Consider the following 23,608-nt stretch of genomic DNA (forward strand, 5'->3'; position numbering starts at 1 on the left):
TAGAAAGTTACAGAGTAATGATGGAGATGTATCAGCTTATGCAAGGACTCCAAAATATTGTTTACAAGGAGGTTTTGCAATTGACAATTGGATGATCTTCGTATGTTGCTGCCTCCTTAGAATAGTTAATTATTTGTCTTCGTTTCATAGCTTAACAATTCCTCACAAATAATGGCATTTCAATGTGCTTACTTCCTTTTCTTTCCTTTGATGGCAGATAGATCCTCGACGTGCCATTTCATATGTTGTCGGTTGTGCACCTCAAAATGTTCAAAGTACGTTTTGCTTGTGTGCGTGTTTTGACACCGGTTCTTACTCTCATCATCACCATATACATTTTGCTTTGTCATTTTTTAGATCCATTTCGTAGGAGTGGACACGCATCTGCACATAGAGCGGTTCATGTTTTGGAGAACTCTAGTGTTTTAGGGTAATATATAGTCTTTTGTGAGTGTAGTATTAGACTTACAATTGTCTAAATATAAGTGTGCCAACTAACAATTTGTATTTTCAATGTAGACAATGTATGTTGCACATTTTCGGATGTACTTATTGGCCTTTACGAGTTATCATTATACCTTGGGCAATTGTCATCTTTTACACTTGGATATTACCATGTTGCATTTCAACACAATGAGAATGGTGACCAAATAATTTCCACAATCTACTTTGTTTACCTTTAGCTTCCTATCAATGCAACGCTCCGCTTCATAGGTTTTGATGAGCAATACCGACTCAGGGTCTTTACTCAAGTCAATACACCACGCCATGTACGTCTCATTTGGTAGAATTTGGACCTTGGACGTTTAGAGCACATACTAGCATCTATAGGAGACTACGATTTTGAATTACTAGTATGAGGTTATGGTATTTGAAGAATGTACTAGCAAGGATGCTTGGTTATGGTATCGAGCTAAGGATAAAATTGTACATGCTCGCTACTGCTGCTTCACGCTTCCCCCCTGCCTTGCTTTCGCCATCGCCCACAGCCCCCCTTCCCGCCTCGCTGCGCGCTCCCCTCCTCGCTAACCTACCCATTCGCTGCCCACTGTCCCCGCTGCCTCTCCCCCCCCTCGCTGCCCAGCTTGCTGCTTGTAGCCGTGTCCTCCCCCCGTTGCCCCATCCTGCTGCTCCTCTCTCTTCCGCATCGCAAGCCCCCCCCTCCCTCGGTTTTGTTTGTCGAGCTTCATCAACAACTCATCAGATTCGCTTTGCATGTTCGTTCCAGCAAGAGATCGCTTCTCTTCTTCGCCCTCACTTGCAGCAGCAGACACAGATGGAAGCTCGTGCTCCGCCACAAAGGGACTCAAATAAAGCCCCCTCGTCCGACCCCGCGCAGCCCACCATCCGACTTGCTCTATTGCCAGCAGAGCAAGCTAGCCTCGCAAGAGAGGTGGAGCGCCTTCAGGCCACCTCTCTCATCTACAAGATTATTGGCAGTCGTCCTAGTCGAGGAGAGGTACACGACCTTCTGCAGCCTGCCTTTTGGCAGAGGTGGGGAAGATCATTGACATCCAGCTTCTCGAGCAAGAATACTATCAGATAGAGTTTGAGACTCTCGAGATGGCTGGCAAGGTCATCTCGATGAGGCAATTAGCCATCCGAGCGGTGAGAGCTCATTTTCGACAGTGGCGCCATGGGTTCGATCTAGCATCAGATGTTCTTGTCGAGAAGGCAGGCTTGCCTATTTCGGTCTACTTCCCTAGGTTGCGGAGGGATTACTTACCAACTTCTTTTCAAGATTGGTTTCGAGATCGGGACAGTCCTAGAGACTCCCCCGCACGCGGTGGAGAGGGGGAAAGGGGAACACACCCAGCACACAACACATTGCCTCACTATAGCCCAGGGTATACACAGCGCCCCAATCCACTAGAGTTCACCTTCAAAACTCAACACTACCCGCAAACAAACCATCGCTTTCACACAACCATTAGCACACGCGCCTTGCAATGCATTAGACAGACTCACTCACTCCGCTCCGCTCAATTCACAGCCTTCCACACTCACACAACCTCTCTCTATCTCTCTTTGCACGACCAACCTAGGGGGGGCACACGCCGACACACACCCGAAAACTCACGCACACAAGCAGAGAAGAGAAGGGGGAAGGGGGAATGACGCCTGAAACAGAAGGGAACCGTCTACTAGCATAGGCAATAGCATGTACAATCAACACCCTGCCGGCATGAACCTCGGCAATCAAAACAAAAGCTCCACAACCTTTGGCAAGAAAAAACCCTCCTTGGTTCAAAGACACTGGTCCCAAAAAAGACTCTTACAAATGAACATAATCACCCTTTTATAGGGTTGTGCCTGGAAATCTTAAAAAAGAAAAATGGTGGTGTGATTCCATGTCGTGCATTCCCTTTGGAGTTCTATTTAGAAGTGTTATGCATTGCCAACACTTGGCCTAGTGTATTTTTGGAAACCTTGCATGCTACACCATGGCCAGTTGCACCTTTCACCTTGGCCGGCCGGACTTCTTTCTCCTTGGCCCTTGAGTATCCTTGGCCTTGCTCTTCACCTGCCCCTTGTCGGCTCACTGCAGCGGGACCCCTCCCCTTATGCCAATGCAATAGCAAAGTCGCTATTGGGGGGGCCCTTCCCCTCAAAAATTTTGTCCTTGAATGGGCGCACGGGCACAGCCTCTTGGCTGTCTACCACGTCATCACTGGGCTCACCGCCGCGGGCGCCACCGACATCCAACACCGCCGGCCACTGCCGCCAAAACAGGCCCGAAATTATGCCTGCGGAGCGCCCACTGGGCCGCGCCATAGCCGTGAGCTCCCAAGAGCTCCACACCAACCTTGGATGCTAATGAGGCCTCACGGCCCTGCCTAAATACCGCTACCTTCTGGTTCTTTATTGCGCATGTGGGTTTACACGACCGCCATGTGGCATCACCACAGAGCCCCAAGGCTTTTGAGTTTCAAAAAATCCCTTTACTATTTTTTCAACCAAAATGTTTTTCGCCTGCGCTTGCCTCGACCCCATTCTTTGCTCCCACCTCCTGTTGCCAAGCCGCAAAGCCTGGGTGAATCTCCATCTTCCCGGCTACAATCACCTTCTCTGTATCTGCATTTTGACTCCTCGGCATCCTCGAACCGGGACCTTCAAAAAAGGAAAAAATCATCTGCAATTAATTCGGTCAAATGCTCCCAGTTTTCCGACTGCCATATCTTCTTGCTCCGGACTCCGTTTGGCATGCAGTCACTTCCTGCTGGCTCCATATGATGTACACCCTGCTCTAGAACTTTGTCGAGGCCCAAAAGATGCCAGATGGCACATTATCCAATGCGACCAAGTGGGCTCAGACCCGACCCCCGAAAAAACTTCCACTGACCATATCTTGCAAACCATGGCTCCGATCCACAATCCGAAAAGACGGGTAGGCTCCATAAATCGAGCTCTACACATCTATACTTCAAGTTCCACTTGGATCCCCTGTCCCCATCTGCCCTGTCCGGCAAGAATCTGCAACCATCAAAACTTCATCCTTCAATAACTTGGGCGCCATAGCTCGGTTTGATGAGCCGTCTGGACTAGTTCCTTCAGCACTTCAAGCTCTTCATTCCTCGACCCAAAGGTTGCACTTTGCATCTCTTTCACCTGCTACCCCAATTAGCCCATGATGGAGCTTTCCTTGGCCTATAAGCCGCATCATGCATACACTTCCGCTGCTACCTGCTATCCCATGAACTTCCTAGCTGCACCATCCCTTTGCCATGCTGCTGCTTGTCTATACACACCTATCCATGCCATCTTCTAGAGTCAACACACTTTGGCTGCACCATCATTGCCCACCCCCCTGTTGAGCATTTATGTTCAACCACATAAAGCTTTATTCCACTATAAACTGCAAAACCTGGCACACACTATGAGAAAACTGAAACCATATGTATAATGTTTTATAGTATCCTACTGCCAAACCTTCAAGTGGGTTGCCCCACCCCCTGCATCACATAGCTGCCACCTGGATTAAACACCTGACTCTGTTCACTTTCATCCATCTGCAACAACCTCCAATAGTGCCCTACCCAAGCACGTAGCCATCCATGCACACAAAAGGCCCATAGCACTTTAGCACCTCTTCGAACATCATCTTGCTTCATCAGCCTATATGGCTCTGCAAACACATCATCTGTACGAACCAACACTTCTGACCCTCCCTCCCAGCCATGTAACGTAGAGCTCCTCTCAAAGGAACCCCGTATCCGATGGATAACATACTGCACAGTTGCACTTACAAGCATACCTTTCAACCATGGATTGTATACCTCTTTCGAAAGCTTGGACATATCTTGGGAACCTCCTCCATGTGCCATAGAACACATCTCTTGCACTGGCTTCATGCTCTCTTGCACCTCCTCTTCAAACTCACCTACACTGTCACTAAGCCCTTCATCATCGATTGGCCCTTCAAGGTCGCTCAACACTTCCTTTTGTCCAGCTTCAGTCTCTTGCTCTCCAATCACCTCCTCTACCGCTGCATCATGCTCCTCCATGGAAGAGAGAAACTCGTCCTCTACCGCATTCATCTCCAGTTCTGCCATAGACACGGCCGCTTTATCTCTCTTGGCAAAATGGTGCATCTGCTGCGCCACCATGGCACATTGCACTGCTACTTTCATCAGCACAGCCATTAGCATGGCACCACATACCACCTTCACCTGCATTTCATCATCTGTAGGTCTAGACTGCACCTTTTGGCTTTCATAAAGTATCTCGGCTTGCTCTGTTCCCTGCTCTTCTTGCACATGTGCTATCACCATATCATCAAACATACAAGAGGGCAGCTTTACCTTTACCGGTTTGGGTTCATCCGATTCCGTCTCTTCTTCATAGGATGTATATTCATCGGCTCTATCTTCCTCGCTTGTCTCCCAGCAAATCGAGCATGCATCATCATCGGCATCGGCATCATATACTGACTCCGTATCAGCATCTGCATCCACTTGTTGCTCCACAAAAGCTTGACCATCTTCACACTTTGCTCACTTTCTTCATCAGCTTTTGAACCCTCGGTATCTGCGTCTCGATTGCATTCTGCTACCATTTCATGCAAACTTTCAACAAGACCATGCTTTACCTCTTCAATCCGTACTGGAACCTCCACATCTGCTACCGCTTTTACATCTTGGTTCACATCGACATGGAGCTTCTCTTCGTTGACAAGCTCTTCCACCCTCCGCACAGACACATCACAAACCGGAAACCTCCAAGGAACATAACCAAAAGTAGGTCTTACCTCCACAGGCCTTGCATTTTGCACAACTGGAATCACCTTTGGTTGGACCCAAGAGCACTTCGCCACCTCCGCAACAGGCATATAATCTGCTGGCTTTAGCATTCCCAACTCCAGCTTCCGCTTCACCTTTCTGCTCTTTATCTTTGCCAAATAGACCATGTCTTCATAGGTATCTGCGCCATCTTCGACCTTTTCTCTAATCTTCGGATGCAAGCACTCTAACAGCTTTGACAGCTTCAAAGATTGATTGCTTTTGACCCCAGTAACAATCTCTAACTGCTTCCAACACGCTTCAAACTGCTCAACGAAAAGAGAAAAATATTTACTTACATCCTGACGCACCGCCTTCAGCCTTGCACCGGCTTTCTCTGCCGTAACCACCTCTCGAAACCGCTCCATAAACTGACTCTGCAACCTTTGCCATGTTTCTCGATCACTGCTCTCTAAGCCATCAAACCACACCTTGGCTCGTCCTCGCATCAACAACGGCACCATCTGTAACCTTTTTGAATCCGTCGACATACGCATCGACAACAACCATAATTCGAAATCTGCTAACCAATCCTCGGGATCTTCGACGCCCGTAAATATGGGGCCAAAACCTGGCTCCACCATCTCTGTCAGCTTCAACCTCGACCATCAAACATCTCGACCGTGAGCCCCAACCGCTTCGTTGGCAAAAAAACACCACTTCGAACCTCAAATTGGAGCATCAGACATCTCCTCAGTGGGGGCACCAGAAGATGGAGAGGGGGAAAGGGGAACACACCCAGCACACAACACATTGCCTCACTATAGCCCAGGGTATACACAGCGCCCCAATCCACTAGAGTTCACCTTCAAAACTCAACACTACCCGCAAAAAAACCATCGCTTTCACACAACCATAAGCACACGCGCCTTGCAATGCATTAGACAGACTCACTCACTCCGCTCCGCTCAATTCACAGTCTTCCACACTCACACAACCTCTCTCTATCTCTCTTTGCACGACCAACCTAGGGGGGGGGCACGCCGACACACACCCGAAAACTCACGCACACAAGCAGAGAAGAGAAGGGGGAAGGGGGAATGACGCCTGAAACAGAAGGGAACCGTCTACTAGCATAGGCAATAGCATGTACAATCAACACCCTGCCGGCATGAACCTCGGCAATCAAAACAAAAGCTCCACAACCTTTGGCAAGAAAAAACCCTCCTTGGTTCAAAGACACTGGTCCCAAAAAAGACTCTTACAAATGAACATAATCACCCTTTTATAGGGTTGTGCCTGGAAATCTTAAAAAAGAAAAATGGTGGTGTGATTCCATGTCGTGCATTCCCTTTGGAGTTCTATTTAGAAGTGTTATGCATTGCCAACACTTGGCCTAGTGTATTTTTGGAAACCTTGCATGCTACACCATGGCCAGTTGCACCTTTCACCTTGGCCGGCCGGACTCTTTCTCCTTGGCCCTTGAGTATCCTTGGCCTTGCTCTTCACCTGTCCCTTGTCGGCTCACTACAGCGGGACCCCTCCCCTTATGCCAATGCAACAGCGATGTTGCTATTGGGGGGGCCCTTCCCCTCAAAAATTTTGTCCTTGAATGGGCGCGCGGGCATAGCCTCTTGGCTGCCTGCCACGTCATCACTGGGCTCACCGCCGCGGGCGCCACCGACATCCAACACCGCCAGCCACTGCCACCAAAACAGGCCCGAAATTCTGCCTGCGGAGCGCCCACTGGGCCGCGCCATAGCCGTGAGCTCCCAAGAGCTCCACACCAACCTTGGATGCTAATGAGGCCTCATGGCCCTGCCTAAATACCGCTGCCTTTTGGTTCTTTACTACGCATGTGGGTTTACACGACCGCCACGTGGCATCACCACAGAGCCCCAAGGCTTTTGAGTTTCAAAAAATCCCTTTACTATTTTTTCAACCAAAATGTTTTTCGCCTGCTCTTGCCTGGACCCCATTCTTTGCTCCCACCTCCTGTTGCCAAGCCGCAAAGCCTGGGTGAATCTCCATCTTCCCGGCTACAATCACCTTCTGTGTATCTGCATTTTGACTCCTCGGCATCCTCGAACCGGGACCTTCAAAAAAGGAAAAAATCATCTGCAATTGATTCGTTCAAATGCTCCCAGTTTTCCGACTGCCATATCTTCTTGCTCCGGACTCCGTTTGGCATGCAGTCACTTCCTGCCGGCTCCATATGATGTACACCCTACTCTAGAACTTTGTCGAGGCCCAAAAGATGCTAGATGGCACATTATCCAATGCGACCAAGTGGGCTCAGACCCAACCCCCGACCATATCTTGCAAACCATGGCTCCGATCCACAATCCGAAAAGACGGGTAGGCTCCATAAATCGAGCTCTACACATCTATACTTCAAGTTCCACTTGGATCCCCTGTCCCCATCTGCCCTGTCCGGCAAGAATCTGCAACCATCAAAACTTCATCCTTCAATAACTTGGGCGCCATAGCTCGGTTTGATGAGCCGTCTGGACTAGTTCCTTCAGCACTTCAAGCTCTTCATTCCTCGACCCAAAGGTTGCACTTTGCATCTCTTTCACCTGCTACTCCAATTAGCCCATGATGGAGCTTTCCTTGGCCTATAAGCCGCATCATGCATACACTTCCGCTGCTACCTGCTATCCCATGAACTTCCTAGCTGCACCATCCCTTTGCCATGCTGCTGCTTGTCTATACACACCTGTCCATGCCATCTTCTAGAGTCGACACACTTTGGCTGCACCAACGGCAGCTTCAGTGGCAGCCAAGGCTGCCGGTGTGCCTTTAGTACGTGTTCTGATTCATGACACTCTCCACCGAGGTGGTCTTTCTACCTAGGGTGAGTGGGGGATGGTTATGCCAGAGGGTGGAGTATTTGGGACTCCCAAACCAGTGCTTCATTTGCAAGTAGATGGGCCACTTAGCGAAGGCCTGTCCTCATAACAGATCTCGATCCACAACGCATGTGCAGCCTCTCAAGGCCTGGTAGTGGCCCACCAGGTGTTGTTGGCTACTATGTGGTACATCACGTCTTGCTGGATCTTCTCGAGCTCCTATATCAGCCAGCTAGAGAGGTTGATCAAGAACTTTTCATGTTCAGGGTGCAACACCCAGTTAACCCGAGCCAAAGTAGCCTGGCAGGTCATCACCTTACCATGTTCTTAAGGGGGACTAGCCTCTAGGGATCATAGACCCAGCACAGCAGAGCAGAGCCCTTCTTGGGAAGTTTGTTGTCAAAGGACTACTTCTAGGGGAGGAGCCCTAGAAGGAGTTGTTGCTTCACCGACTTCGCGCTCGAGTCCCTCATGCAGGAGGCCCTTAGAGCCCTTCCATCAGGTGGATCTTCACAGAGATACGCAAAGTTGGTTTGAGTAGGACTTGGAGGATCGGTTTGCTGCGAGTCTACTTCGATCCTGGGAGCAGTTGAGGAGTGGCCTCGAGTGTAGCAGGGCTACAGTGTCCTTCACAGAACAGACAGTTGGATAGTTGTTACAATTGGTCTGGTTCACACTCGACGGACCCTCTGGGCTTGGGAGTAACACGTGGCAGGGTACCGACGGTGGTCTAGTGGACATCGTGGCCAGGTCACCACCACCACTCAGTTTGGAGATAGACTTAGCTGACTAGACATTTATGAGCTGTTGGTGGCTCTTTATAATGGTACATGTGAGTAGTAGCTGTTGGGTCAGGATCATCATCTGCTTTTACATCTGGTCCAGCATCGTTATGGAGAGGGAGTCTATACATAGAGCACGTATGCACCATCCCTGCACATATGAGCCTTGACACCCCATTGTACCTGAGAGTCCTGGGCTGGAGCTGAGTGTGTTGCCACGCCAGAGTCTGTATCAGTTCTTTGAGATTGTCGATTCATTTGTTGTGGTCTACGGTTGTTGCTATTGTGTCTCTGTGAGATCAGTTGTTGTCTATTGTTTCCTGTTTTCAGTCTGGTCTGAGTGAGATTGTCTCGCACATTGCACTGAGGAGCACCCACTGTAGAGAGCACGACACACTATCTACGCTACAGGTGCTCTCATTTTGGCGATCACGGTGGGACCTCAACTGAAATCTCACTCTGTGAGGTAAAAATCTTGAAGCTAGTTGGGTCTATCTAGCTTCGCCTACCTTGCCTTGCACTGTTCTTCTCTCGTGTGGTCCAGCTGGTCTAGTCATCTCTTGCCCTGGTCCAACCAGTCCTCGTCCCTGGTCTAGTCCTCCTCGACCCTGGTCTAGTCTTCCTCGTCCCTGGTCCAGCCTGGTCTAGTCCTCCTCGACCCTGGTCTAGTCCTCCTCATCCCTAGTCCAACATGGTCTAGTCACTTGCCTGGTCTAGTAGAGTCTATACCAGTCTTCAACCAGTTCAAGGTTTTCTTGCCCAAAGCTTGGTTGGTTTGGTGGTCGCTGCATGACCCATACAAGGAGGTCAATCGAGCGTCAAAGCGCACTATTGAGTCCTCTGAAGTACTACAACAGAAGACGACCCTTGGAACCTGTTAGAAGTCCATCAACCTCATCACCCATACCTCCACATACGACATCGCCCATTCCTCCCTCCGGTTCCACATCTTCCAGATCACCTTCTCCAGTAAAGCTCTCTCCTATTCTGCTAGAGCAGGCTATTGAGCAACAGGCTCAGCAAGGGGCCATGGAGGCGTTGGCTAGTGTTTTGGCCAAGGTAAACATCAAGTTCCCTACCTTCAAAGGACTCTCTTCAGAAGATGCTGACGACCATGCAAGGAGGTTTGTATCTCTCTGTAGGGGTCGAGGGCTTAACAGGGAAGATGCTTATTTGGTACTCTTTCCATCCACCATGGATGGCTTAGCAGACAAATGATACAGCCAGTTTGCAGAGAACCATTTTGCAACTTGGGCAGCCTTAAGACAACAGTTCTGTGCAACTTTCAAGCCAGGTGACTACCAGGAGAAGGTGTTGGATGAGTTGGCCAACATGGTGCTCCAGCCAGAGGAGACTTTTGCAAAGCTTATGACTAAAACCAAGTCTCTGGTTGCCAAGCTTCCCCAGCAACCCGGTGAATTCATGGTTAAGAAGTGGGTGGAGAAGGCGCTTCCCAAAACTTCTCAACAAAAACTCCGAGAGAGTCTCCGACCCGACACCACTCTGGAGGAGTTCATCGCAGCTGCTACTAGGATAGAGGGGGCTAGGAAGCTGTTCAACAACTCCCCTCACATAGAGAACCCCTCTATGTTTTCGGAAAGTCCTGTTGATCCATTAACTTCTTTACGCAGGGAACTAGAAGCCCTAAAGTTACAGCGAGCTCTTCAAGAGGAGAGGTCCTTCTCTCATAGACAGGAGAAGCCTCCACATCACGAGGCATTGGAACAGATCAAGCGCGAGCTAGAAGAGCTCAAGTGTCAGCAAGAGACTAAGGCTACGGTTTGGTGTAGCTCATGCCGCTCTCCAGGGCACCCTCCACAGGAATGCCCCCTTCGGGTTTACTGCCACTTCTGTGAAAAATCTGGACATGAGGACAAAGACTGTACTACCTCAAGGGATTGCGACAAATACAGCAAAGTCTTGGTCCTACATGGCCAGCACCTGCATCCAACATGGTTTCTCCTTGTGGCCATCCACACCATATGCCACCTTTGCTGTCAGCCCCTCCTATGCAAGGTATGCCAAGTACTTTTCCGTCTCAAAGCTTTTATCATACCCATGCTCCCTCATCACCTCAAAGCTTCTATGCCTCCACCTCCAACTCAATGCACCAGGAGCAAGGACCACCTCGCCCTTCGACTCGCCCTTTGAATCGGCCCATTTTGTGCTACAGATGCGGGGAATATGGGCATTACCAAAGCAAATGCTCCTTGCTAGAAGGGTCCCCTCCCTGCCGTCATTGCCCCGAAACGAAGGATCAGTACAGTAAGGATTGCCCTAAAATTCGTGCATCCACGGCTTCGAACCCAAGTCAAAGCCAGAATGAGTTTGCCTTTCCCAAGCTCAATTTGATAGCAGTTAGCACCGTTTCTCAGCCACCCCCTTCTACCCACGTGGTTACCCCTCAAAATAAGACGCCGCAGTTGGCAGAGGAGCCATCGGGCGTCCTCACCCGGGCCTAGAGAGCCGCTCTCGGTCTTAGCATTCCAGCAAGTTCAACTCCCCCACACATTCTCACACCAGTGGATACCCTGCTTGCAGCTGTTAACAAGCCATCCCCAAGTGCCATGAAGGAATCCAAATCTTTGCTCTCCGATATTGATGAAGCTTTTTTGGAAGCAGTTTCAGATCTACAAAAGATCAAGGTACCAGAGAAACCACTGGGAGAACAAGAAAAGCTTACAGCTAAGACAGTCTTGAAGAACACTTTCCAACAAGTGTTCCTCTATGACATGTTGCGGCTAGATGCGAGTCTTAGAGGTGACACCCTTGCTGTTATTCAGTCACTTTACCCTGGAGCAGGTCCTACTGGCGGGCACCTCCCAGTGTGACCATCAAAATCCTATATGATATCCAATCCCACTACTCCACTCACTGATTATAGAAGCCCTCGCCTGACAGTGTCCGTTTTGGGTCAGCAATTCTCAGGAGTGATAGTGGATGGTGGATCTGGCATCAACCTGATGCCCGAGTTCACTATGTTAGCTCTAGGTCTACAGCCTACTCGCCCTGCTCCCTTCACAGTTACATTGGCCGACCAGAGGACAGTCTACCCAGTGGGCATAGTGGACAATGTGCCTCTGCAGGTACAAGACTTCACTTTTAACTTGGATTTTGTTGTGGTTCGTCTTCCCCAGGTTGAGGGCGGATTTCCTTTGCTCATTGGAAGACTATGGCTGCGACACACTAAAGCACTTCATGATTGGGGAAATGATGCAATGTGGATACATACTTCTGGCTCCCCGATGCAGCCCATTCTCTTAGAGGGAGGTACGGATCCCGTGGTGCAGCAAGTTCTTTGTCAATGGAAACCAACCCTGAACAAGAACAGCCTACTACACCTGAAGGGTCAGATGAGGATCTGTTGGAGTGGTTGGATGCTACCAAATCTATGCCTTGTTATGGAGTCTCTATTCACTCTTTGCCGGAGGGTACACCCTCTTCCAATGTTTCCTTGGTGGACGCCTTTGAATTTGGTACGCCTATGAAGGATCATAGAAGCAGGAAGAAATCACCACTACAAGAGTTCACCCCCATTCAAACATCAGCCTCAGTGGTGTCTGCTTCTAAGACTAAAACGAAGCTCTCCTATGGGTCTGGCGAACTCCCTTCACAGAGCCCGGCCTGCTTGATGAATTCCCTGCTCTTGATAGTTGTCTTGCTCATGGTACCTCCTCTTGCTCTCCATCAATTACCGTGCTCTGTAGCCTCTCAACTTTCAATTAGTGGACCATGGAATTCGTCTGCAACGGAACACAGACTCAATCGGCCATACTTTGCATGGGTGATTAATAATTGCTATCTGCCACCCCCTCGCCCCCTACATTTTTTCCCCTCGCCCCCTACATTTTTTCCCCTCGCCCCTAGTCCTCATGCCCACTCACCCTCTCCCCTAAGCCCCTTGCCCTCGCCCCTACCCAACCCCCTCCCTTCCCCTTGCCCCTACCCACCCCTACCACTCACCCTCGCCCCTACCCCCTACTCAGCCCTCCCTTGCCCTTGCCCCTCACCCCTCGCCCCTACCACTTATCCTCGCCCCTACCCACCCCTCCCTTGCCCCTACCCACCCCCTCCCTTCCCCTCGCCCCTAACCAGTCGCCCCTCGCCCCTACCCTCTCTTACCCTCGCCCCTACCCTTTTTCCCCTCGCCCCTACCCACCCCCTACCTAGCCCTCGCCCCTACCCTTTCCCCCCTCGCCCCTACCTACCTAGGCCTCGCCCTATCCACCCCCTACCTACCCCTCCTTTCCCTACCTAAACCCTACCTACCCCTCGCCCTCAGTGTTGAGAAGTAAGTGTTGCAAGGTTATCTGCAAGCATGGACCATGTCATTTTCCTCTCACTATGGTTATCAATAATAAAAGATGCGCTGGATCCAAACCGAGCATATCTCTTTGTAGTGGAGCCTCATTCTGTTGTGCCAATTGGGATTCATGGACTATGCAATCATACTGGGTTCCTGCCTATTCAAAGGCTTAAGGCGTTTGTCACAAAAATACGGAAGCGTAAACTGACTTTTAATTGTACTTCAAATACTCAAGAGAATTGGAGAGAGAGAGGAAAAGCTTGACACTTCATTGGGGACCAGAAGATGGGCTGGTCCCCCCCCATAAAGAGAATATCTTTATTACTAAGGGAGAATCTTTACAAGCACAAGAACAGGGCAATAGCCCGTCCTCTATTCTTTCTTTCTGCTTCTGACTGAGAGAGTGCGAGCGCTACTCTCTGAATACTGAGAGGATCTTCCCTCTGCTATGAGATTTTTGGGAAGCTCTCAAAAACGAGAGTCTATCTTCCACAAAACTCAACGGAAGCTCTCGAAAATGAGAGTCTACCTTCCGCTAACTGAGTCCCTTTATGCATAATTATTCCTGCAACAAAAACAAGGGAGAAACATGCAAAATGCACGCACACATGCTTGCTGTAATTTTCTGCACATAACCTGAAAATGTTACCTAAGCACCTTCCAGAGCCGAAAAAGAGACCTTTTCCGTGATGGAATTGCACGAAACTTGGTGTACGCGTAGTGTAGGTAGAGAAGAACTAGATTCTATATGGATTTTTCTGAAATTCAACCTAAAGGAGGTGATTAAGGGCTGAAAACAGAGAATTTACAGCCACCACACTCTACGAAGAGAGTGCCTGCTGCAACTTCTCGCGATGAAACCTCACCAAAAGCTGGCTATGGCTATGAGAGCCCTTGTTCTAGACAATGGGAGCACGAGGCCACCACATATGTCACAAGGGGCTGCTCTCAAGCTTCCATGGAGGGCTCCAATGCGTAGGGCATACTCACAATAGGGGGGGTAGGAGCACTGCCAAAACTGAAAATGGGGGAGTAGGGCCTCCTAAATAGCCATCAGGGAGAGGGGGCACTAGGAAGAGAGAGAGGGTGAGAGAGATTTAGTTTGCATTGGTAAGTGTGCCACTTACTTAATAACTTAAAAAACCCTTCAACTTTCACTTTTAAAAATCCCTAGGCTATTAATGAAATGTGCAAATTAACTCACAACTGCACACACAGATGCTACTAATGAAATTGTTAGCTGCTCCCCAGCGCAATGCCGTACCGACACTGCTCTGGCATTACCTGTTCGCACTTGTCCGGTCATTTGGTCCGGCATAGACAATTTAAAAATACCTTAACTGACTTATCCTAAGGCCATACAATGATTCAGGCCTTAGGGTTATTATTCTAAGGACCCCATCTCATTCTTGTGCTTGCACTAGTGCGCGTAATTTTCTGAGCCTGAAATCTGAGGCTACTATCTACCCCTTCATTGAAGACCCGATTTCCCAATCGCTAGGGCTTCAGGGTATTTTCTGCTAGGGTCTCCCTGAGGTGCACTGGCCCAAACTTGGGCGCACCTAAGGCCCCAGAACTGCTAAATCTATTCTGATGTGCACACAACTAATTAGATAATTCTTTTCTCATAAATAAATTAATTATTTACAAATTCTGACTTAGTTACATCTCTCTTGGTTCTAAACAGTTGACCTCAACTGTAGAGCGTCAACATAACTGTGCAAGATGTCTGGGTAGTGCTTAAGATCGGACTCAGTCATCCACTTTGCATCTAAAGGAGTGTAATTCTTGAACTTGACTAAATACTTTCGATGTAAACTCCCCGACTTGAAATGTCTCTCCGAGTGGTGTATTATCTGTTCAGGTTGAAGGATTTCCTCAATCTCTTCGACTTCTGGAGGATCTTCTTGTACTGGCGCCACTGGAGGAGGTCCAACATATGGTCGGAGGAGACTGACATGAAAAGCATTATGGATGCGCCAATGAGAAGGCAAATCCAATCTGAAAGTCACGTCATTGACTTTATCTATAATTTTGAAAGGGCTGTAAAATCTATGGGAAAGTTTGACAACTTTCCCTTTGCCGACCCGCTTTTTCAATCTAGCTTTCTCAAACCGAAGCAGAACATATTGTCCTTTTTCTAGATTGAGATTCCTTCTGTGCTTGTCTGCTTTTCTCTTCTGTTGCTCTTGAGTACGAAGAATCGCTTGCTTTACTTGTTGATGGGCAATATCAATATTGCGCACAAATTCATCTGCGGCGAAGATGTTTTCTTTGGTAACCATAATAGGAAGTAAGAGTGGCTTTCCATAAATAATTTTGAAGGGAGCTTTACCAGTTGAGGAATGTATGGTATTATTATACGCAAACTCAACGATTGGTAAGTACTGTTCCCATTCGGATTGTCGTTCCAAAACATAGCACTTGAGGAGATCTAAAACAGTGGCATTAGCGATTTCGCTTTGACCATCTGTTTGAGGATGATAAGCTGATGAAAAGTCAAGCTTAGTTCCCAAGTTTTCAAACAATGTCTGCCAAAATAGACTAGTCATGCGGGGATCTCTATCGCTGACAATAGTCTTTGGCCATGGTGTTTAAAAATCTGAGCTAGAAATATTCTACCCATGTGATCAGCTTTGATCGTCTTACTAGAAGAAAATGTGCTTGCTTACTGAATCTGTCTACTATAGTCCAGATTGCATCATTTCCATTCTTGGATCGAGGAAGATCCGTAATAAAATCCATGGCAATACTTTCCCATGGCGTGTTAGGCACAGGGAGCGGCTGAAGCTTGCCATAAACTTTATGTCTGTCATATTTTACTTTTTGGCAGACTAAACACTCACGTACATGTTTTTCAATGTCCGCACGGAGTGTTGGCCAAAAGAAATACCTTTCGAGGGCACTAGTGGTGGAAGCAATTCCCCGATGCCCGGCATAAGGAGAATTATGTGCTTCATCCATCACCTTCTGTCGTAAGGGCTGAGCTATGCATATTGCTTGTTGACGATAAAGTGTATTGTCCCTGATAGAATAAGGTGGCTTTGATTGACTAGCTTGAAGATCTGCCCAAATTGTGGCGAAGTCTGGATCTTGAGGATACATCTCGCTGAGAGATTCTAGTTCCTCATGATAAATTGTTGTTAGTGCATCGATCTTTGGATGCCTAGAGAGAGCATCTGCAACTGCATTCTTTGTTCCAGAATGTAAAATCTGAAAATGGAACATTGAAAGAAAGTTGGCCCATCTCATCTGCTTTTCTGATAACTTTCTCTGTGTGAGAAAGTAGCGAAGACTTTGATGATCTATCTTGATAATAAAATCAGCTCCTAAGAGATAGTGTTTCCAAATGGAAAGAGCATGGATTACTGCCATTAACTCTTTCTCGTATATGGAGACATGCAACTCTGCATCTTTAAGGCGCCGACTTTCATAGGCTATCGCGTGACCCTCTTGGTTCAAAACTGCTCCTACACAATCTCCAGATGCATCGCAGTATACCTCGAAAGGTTTGCGAAGATCAGGGACGGTGAGAACAGGTCCGTGACTGAGTAGATACTTAAGCTTTTCGAAAGCTTGTTTTTGTCCAGACCCCCAATGGAATGGAATCCGCTTCTTTGTCAGGTCATGGAGGGGACCTGCTATCGCGGCAAAAGCTCGAATGAAACGCCGATAATAGGAACAGAGGCCAAGGAAACTTCGTACATCATGTACTGTAGTTGGCGTAGGCCATTCTACAACTGCTTGAATCTTATCAGGGTCCATTCTCACCTGATTGTGAGATACTATATGGCCCAAATAGTGGATTTCTTTTAGAAAGAACTCACTCTTCTTAGCATTCACAAATAATTTGTGTTTGCGTAATTCTTCAAACACTAAGGCGAGATGCTTATAGTGTTTGTCTTCCGTCTCTGAGAAGATTAAGACGTCATCAAAGAAAACACCTGTGAAGCTTCTATATGAGTGGACGATTCTATCCATCATTCTGTTGAATGTGGCTGGTGCATTAGTGAGTCCAAAAGGCATCACTAAGAATTCATACAACCCGAAGGTTGTTCTAAATGAAGTCTTATGCACATCCTAAGGAGCTATGCGGATTTGATGATAACCGCTCTTCAAGTCTATACGACTAAAAACACTTGCTCCTTGTAACTTGTCAAGAATGTCGTCAATCCGAGGGATTGGAAATCGATTCTTGATTGTGATCTTGTTTAGAGATCTACAATCTATGCACATGCGGAATGTGCCATCCTTTTTCTGTACTAGCAAGACAAGGGAACAATATGGAGAAGTACTAGGCCTTATTAAGCCCTTCTCCAAAAGTTCGTTAACCTGCTTGAGAATTTCCTCTTGCTGCATTAGACTAACTCGATAAGGGGGCTGATTTGGAGGAGAACTTCTTGGGATCAAATCAATTGTATGATCCTCAGGTCGCGAAGGTGGGAGTTCATTTGGAAGTTCATCTGCAAAGCAATCTTTATAACTTTCTAATAACTTAAGTCTTTTTTTCTCTAAAGAGGGAGAAAGTTGTGAAACAGACACATCTCTCTCTCTTGCAAAAATCAAGTATGCTGAAACACACTTTTTCATTTCTTTCTTGATGGCAATGTGATTGGCGATAGGAATACGCCAATCACCTGCATCTGCAAGTACAAGATACTGCTTTCCTTTATAAGCAAAGAATAAGGTTTTCTGAACATAGTCCGGAATGGGATGCATCTTGTAGTGCCAAGGCATTCCCAAGATAACATCGCATCCTTCAAGTGAAGCTAGTAAGAAAGACTCTTGATCCTTGTAGTCGTCGACCTTTAGATTCAACTTCCCTATGATTGGAGTAGAGTTTGAGTTCTGCCCTTTGAAAGCAGATTGTGCTTGAATAGAAACTCCAAAACGATTGGGCTGTAAGTTCAGGTCATCAGCTAGCTTGGTAGATATGAAGTTGTCTGTACTGCCAGGGTCAAACAAAATAAGAGCCCGTTGGTTGTTGATGCTACCCCATGCTTTAGGAAGAGCTCTTTCTTTTCCATCCTTGGTTGTATTTCCCTCTACATCTGGGACTGCATTGGAAGAGGGTGGTTGTGGAGGTTTGGTAGGACAATCACCCTTCATATGACCAACTTGTCCGCACTTGAGTCATCTTCCTTCACTAATGTAAGTTCGTAACTCAGCAGGAGAGAGATATCTCCCTTTCTTGGGCTGATTTGGCTTTGCTTCTGCTTTGGAGGCGGTTCTTTTCTTCTTTTGAGAAGAAGAAGTAGAGGTAGGCTGCTCATGGAGAGCCTTCTGCTTGGCATGGTAAGTGCTTTGCTCCATCTTCCTGGGAGTACCCTTGTCATGTATTCCATCAGCTATGCGTGCTGATTCCATAAGTATCTGCAAGTTACCTCGAGGATAAAGCTTCATAGCCTTTTGCAAGGCTTCATGCAATCCTGCTTCAAACTTGCGCATCTTTTCCGAATCGTCAATCTTCTTGAATGGAGTGACTTTCAAGAGAACGTCCCAAAACCTATCCACATAGCGTGGAACAGTTTCGTTCTCCGACTGTGAAAGTCGATCCCATTCTTTCTTTACCTCTTCCTCATAATCTGGAGGAAGGAACTGTGCGTAGAACTCCTTCTTGAAAGCAGTCCAATCTTGGGGTTTGCGATCTTCCAGGATAAGGGTTAACCACCAACTGCTGGCGGTGCCTTTCAGGTACATACTGACATGGCGAAGCTTGGATCTTTCTTTAAAATTCCATTCAGCTAATGCAACTTCGAATTGGCGGATGAAAGCCAACGCTTTGTCATTATCACGCTGCCCATTGTAGGTATCGAATTTCACATCTTTGTCTCCCGACTTGAATGTTCTCTGCCTGTGGTGCTTCTTCTTATGATGCTCCTTCTTTCTATGCTTAGACTCCTTATGGACAGGAGTCTTTTCCCTTGAATGCACTTCTTGCTGCGACGGATCTTCCAGGAACATGTCTTCCGGAGCAACTATGTCATCCAGATCCTTCATGAAAGAGAACTGAGAGGAATCATGGGGATCCTGCTTTTGAACCTTTGGGTTAAACCGCACATGATGTTCTGGAGGTTTCTTGTGCCTCTCGTGCATGCGGGAGGTTCCAATCAAAGGATCTTTCCTTGGTTCTGGCGCCTTTGGGTTCTGCAGGATTTCTCCCGACCCCATTGGCATTTTCTCCTTCCCTTTCTCAAGAGTATGGAGAATCTTTTGGACTTCTGGATGGGAGAGAGCTTTTTGCAACTCTTCCACCTGTTGTTGAAGGAGAGAGAACTCTTTCTCGCGTCCTCCCATTTCTGCAGTCTGCCAAGAGTCGTCAATCCCTTAAGGAAGACAGAGATGACCTTGCTCTGATACCACTGTCACAAAAATACGGAAGCGTAAACTGACTTTTAATTGTACTTCAAATACTCAAGAGAATTGGAGAGAGAGAGGAAAAGCTTGACACTTCATTGGGGACCAGAAGATGGGCTGGTCCCCCCCCATAAAGAGAATATCTTTATTACTAAGGGAGAATCTTTACAAGCACAAGAACGGGGCAATAGCCCGTCCTCTATTCTTTCTTTCTGCTTCTGACTGAGAGAGTGCAAGCGCTACTCTCTGAATACTGAGAGGATCTTCCCTCTGCTATGAGATTTTTGGGAAGCTCTCAAAAACGAGAGTCTATCTTCCACAAAACTCAATGGAAGCTCTCGAAAATGAGAGTCTACCTTCCGCTAACTGAGTCCCTTTATGCATAATTATTCCTGCAACAAAAACAAGGGAGAAACACGCAAAATGCACGCACACATGCTTGCTGTAATTTTCTGCACATAACCTGAAAATGTTACCTAAGCACCTTCCAGAGCCGAAAAAGAGACCTTTTCCGCGATGGAATTGCACGAAACTTGGTGTACGCGTTGTCGTGTTGTGACACGTACATAGTGGGAAGGCATACTACAAGAGTTATCTTGTAATTTTTTAGATACATAATTATATTTCCTATAATGTACATATGTATATGTAAGTATAAAAATAAGCTTTCTATCTCATCTTATTATTTTTCTCAAGGGTAACATATTCTTACTTTACCATCAAAAAATACTATGGAAAAAGTGTCAATAGCTCCGCCTCTTTAACTTGGGGCAAAAAGCATTGATTCTTTATTTCTACTATTTCATTATCATCTCACACCCTAGCTAGATCCTATATCTAGGGTAAACTCCAATATATATATATTCTATGTATTTTTTATACTTTTCTTATATTTCTTTTTAAATAGCTACTAGGAGAGAATCAAATCCTAGTGGGACACTAGGTGGCATGATTTCAAAGATACACTTATTTTAATGCATTATTGCAAGCATGGTTACAAAACTTTGTCAAGGAGAAATGTCATGCTTTCATATGGCATGAGGTGTCCTTGGGAATTAAATGAAAGTCAAGGCTAAGGAGACCACATGAAGACTTTTGCTGCCATAAATGGACCCTATTTTGATGAATTTTTTACACAAGGTTCCAATCCGAATTGGAGAATGATTTTAAAATGAAAATCGTAGCTAATGAGCTGAAGTTTCTGCCCATTTTTTTACTTTTTTATTTGGAGCTACGGTTGAGGAGATATGATCAAAATACTAGACCCCAATCTGCCCACATCATGCAGGGACAGCTCATTTCCAACTTTTCCAATTCCTGTTCACACTAGCTCCTCTCTTCTTGTGTAAACCCTTGGGGGTTCCCTTCACCTATAAAAGGGGACTTCTTCTTCCTTGGAAAGAACTCAAGCATTCAAGCCATTGATGAGAGGAATTCTTGAGGGAGTGAGTAGTAATGCCTAATTGTACTTAGCCCCATTAACATAAGCCCAAGCCTACACTTTCTCCTAGAGGAAAACTAGCCATTCTTGTACGCCATCCTTGGAGGATCAACTCTAATCAAAGAAGGTGTTGTACTTGGCGTATCAATCAAAGTGGAATTATCCACTCTTCTTCTCTCTCCCATCAATAATGGTGCCGAAGGGTTTCAAGTAAGATGTGTTCTACATTGATGTTTTCTTGATTTCTTGTTGTTTTCATTTTCATCTCTAATCCAACATATATATATGTATCTAATCTCATCTCCTTAACCAAAACTATCTCTCTCATTCTTAGTAATTCATCCTCTCTGCAAATTCTAGGTTCTCTTTTCTACAGGTACATCTCTCCCCGCAGTATCCTTATTGCCTACGGGCAAGAATAGGGCTTGGGAGGGAAACTTCTCTTCACTTCTCTCATATCTACATTTCTCACATACTATCCTAGATGAATAACCCACATGATGATCATTTCTATCGCTTTCACTCTGTACAATCTATTAGAATTAACGTATGGATTAGCCGTAAAATACACTTTCAACAACGTATAGTGTTTCTCTTTGGCCCTGAAAGGCTCAATGAAATACTTCTATCACCGGATCCCATCATACTACCTCTCATAGACTATAATTTTTCTTTTGATGTAAGTGTAGTTATCTTGCTATGAACCAAGAGGATTTGTACACACAATTAATCCCAATCACTAGACAAAATATATATATTATGGTAAGCACAAAACTACAATTCCAAAGAACAATTCGTAGCCTATTTGGTCAGCCAAGATTGAATGCCATTAACTCATCCGTTAACCCTTTCATATTACCCATGATACGATATGACCATAGCCTTGATGTTTTCATCTTCGTATTGTTTTGACATTCTCTTTTGCGTTCTTTCTTTGTGTGTGTGTGAGTGAAAGAGAGAAAGGGTGAGTCTTCTTTGATTGCACTTCTTTCCAAACCCTAGTCTTCATGGCATCTATGGTTTAACTCCTTCATATAGTTTTTGTTGAGTTCTCTCACAAACTCTCACAGCCATAAGCCCGGTGCTTTCCTGGCAAGACCGCAAATTTCTCGACAGCGTAGTGTAGGTAGAGAAGAACTAGATTCTATATGGATTTTGCTGAAATTCAACCTAAAGGAGGTGATTAAGGGCTGAAAACAGAGAATTTACAGCCACCACACTCTACGAAGAGAGTGCCTGCTGCAACTTCTCGCGATGAAACCTCACCAAAAGCTGGCTATGGCTATGAGAGCCCTTGTTCTAGACAATGGGAGCACGAGGCCACCACATATGTCACAAGGGGCTGCTCTCAAGCTTCCATGGAGGGCTCCAATGCGTAGGGCATACTCACAATAGGGGGGGTAGGAGCACTGCCAAAACTGAAAATGGGGGAGTAGGGCCTCCTAAATAGCCATCAGGGAGAGGGGGCGCTAGGAAGAGAGAGAGGTGAGAGAGAGTTAGTTTGCATTGGTAAGTGTGCCACTTACTTAATAACTTAAGAAACCCTTCAACTTTCACTTTTAAAAATCCCTAGGCTATTAATGAAATGTGCAAATTAACTCACAACTGCACACACAGATGCTACTAATGAAATTGTTAGCTGCTCCCCAGCGCAATGCCGTACCGACACTGCTCTGGCATTACCTGTTCGCACTTGTCCGGTCATTTGGTCCGGCATAGACAATTTAAAAATACCTTAATTGACTTATCCTAAGGCCGTAAAATGATTCAGGCCTTAGGGTTATTATTCTAAGGACCCCATCTCATTCCTGTGCTTGCACTGGCGCGCGTAATTTTCTAAGCCTGAAATCTGAGGCTACTATCTACCCCTTCATTGAAGACCCGATTTCCCAATCGCTAGGGCTTTAGGGTATTTTCTGCTAGGGTCTCCCTGAGGTGCACTGGCCCAAACTTGGGTGCACCTGAGGCCCCAGAACTGCTAAATCTATTCTGATGTGCACACAACTAATTAGATAATTCTTTTCTCATAAATAAATTAATTATTTACAAAGTCTGACTTAGTTACAGCGTTTGCAAGCAGTGCAATGTTTTTACTCCACTTTTGAGGTATGTAAGGTCATGGGCCTAGCACCAGCTTCAGGAAAGATGTACGGATGCAGTACGTAGTGGTTTTCTTTCACAGTTTTTTCAGTATTCCTCTCACCGAGACGGTGAGCGGTCTTGTGACGGGCAACCTGTATAGCAGGGCTACAGTGTCCTTCACAGGACAGACAGTTGGACACTTGTTACAGTTGGTCTTGTTCACACTGGACGGACCCTCTGGGCTGGGGAGTGACACGTGGCAGGGTACCGACGGTGGTCTAGTGGACATCGTGGCCAGGTCACCACCACCACTCAGTTTGGAGATGGACTTAGCTAACTGGACATTTATGAGTTGGTGGCTCTTTATGATGGTACCTGTGAGTAGTAGTTGTTGGGTCAGGACCATCATCTGCTTTTACATCTGGTCCAGCAGCGTCGTGGAGAGAGGGAGTCTATACACAGAGCACGTATTCACCATCCCTGCACATCTAAGCCTCGATACCCCATTATACCTGAGAGTCCTGGGCTGGAGCTGAGTGTGTTGCCACGCCAGAGTCTGTATCAGTTCT

This window comes from Adiantum capillus-veneris, chromosome 24 (genome assembly GCF_014529385.1).
Source record: "Adiantum capillus-veneris isolate H3 chromosome 24, ASM1452938v2, whole genome shotgun sequence".
Classification (NCBI taxonomy): domain Eukaryota; kingdom Viridiplantae; phylum Streptophyta; class Polypodiopsida; order Polypodiales; family Pteridaceae; genus Adiantum; species Adiantum capillus-veneris.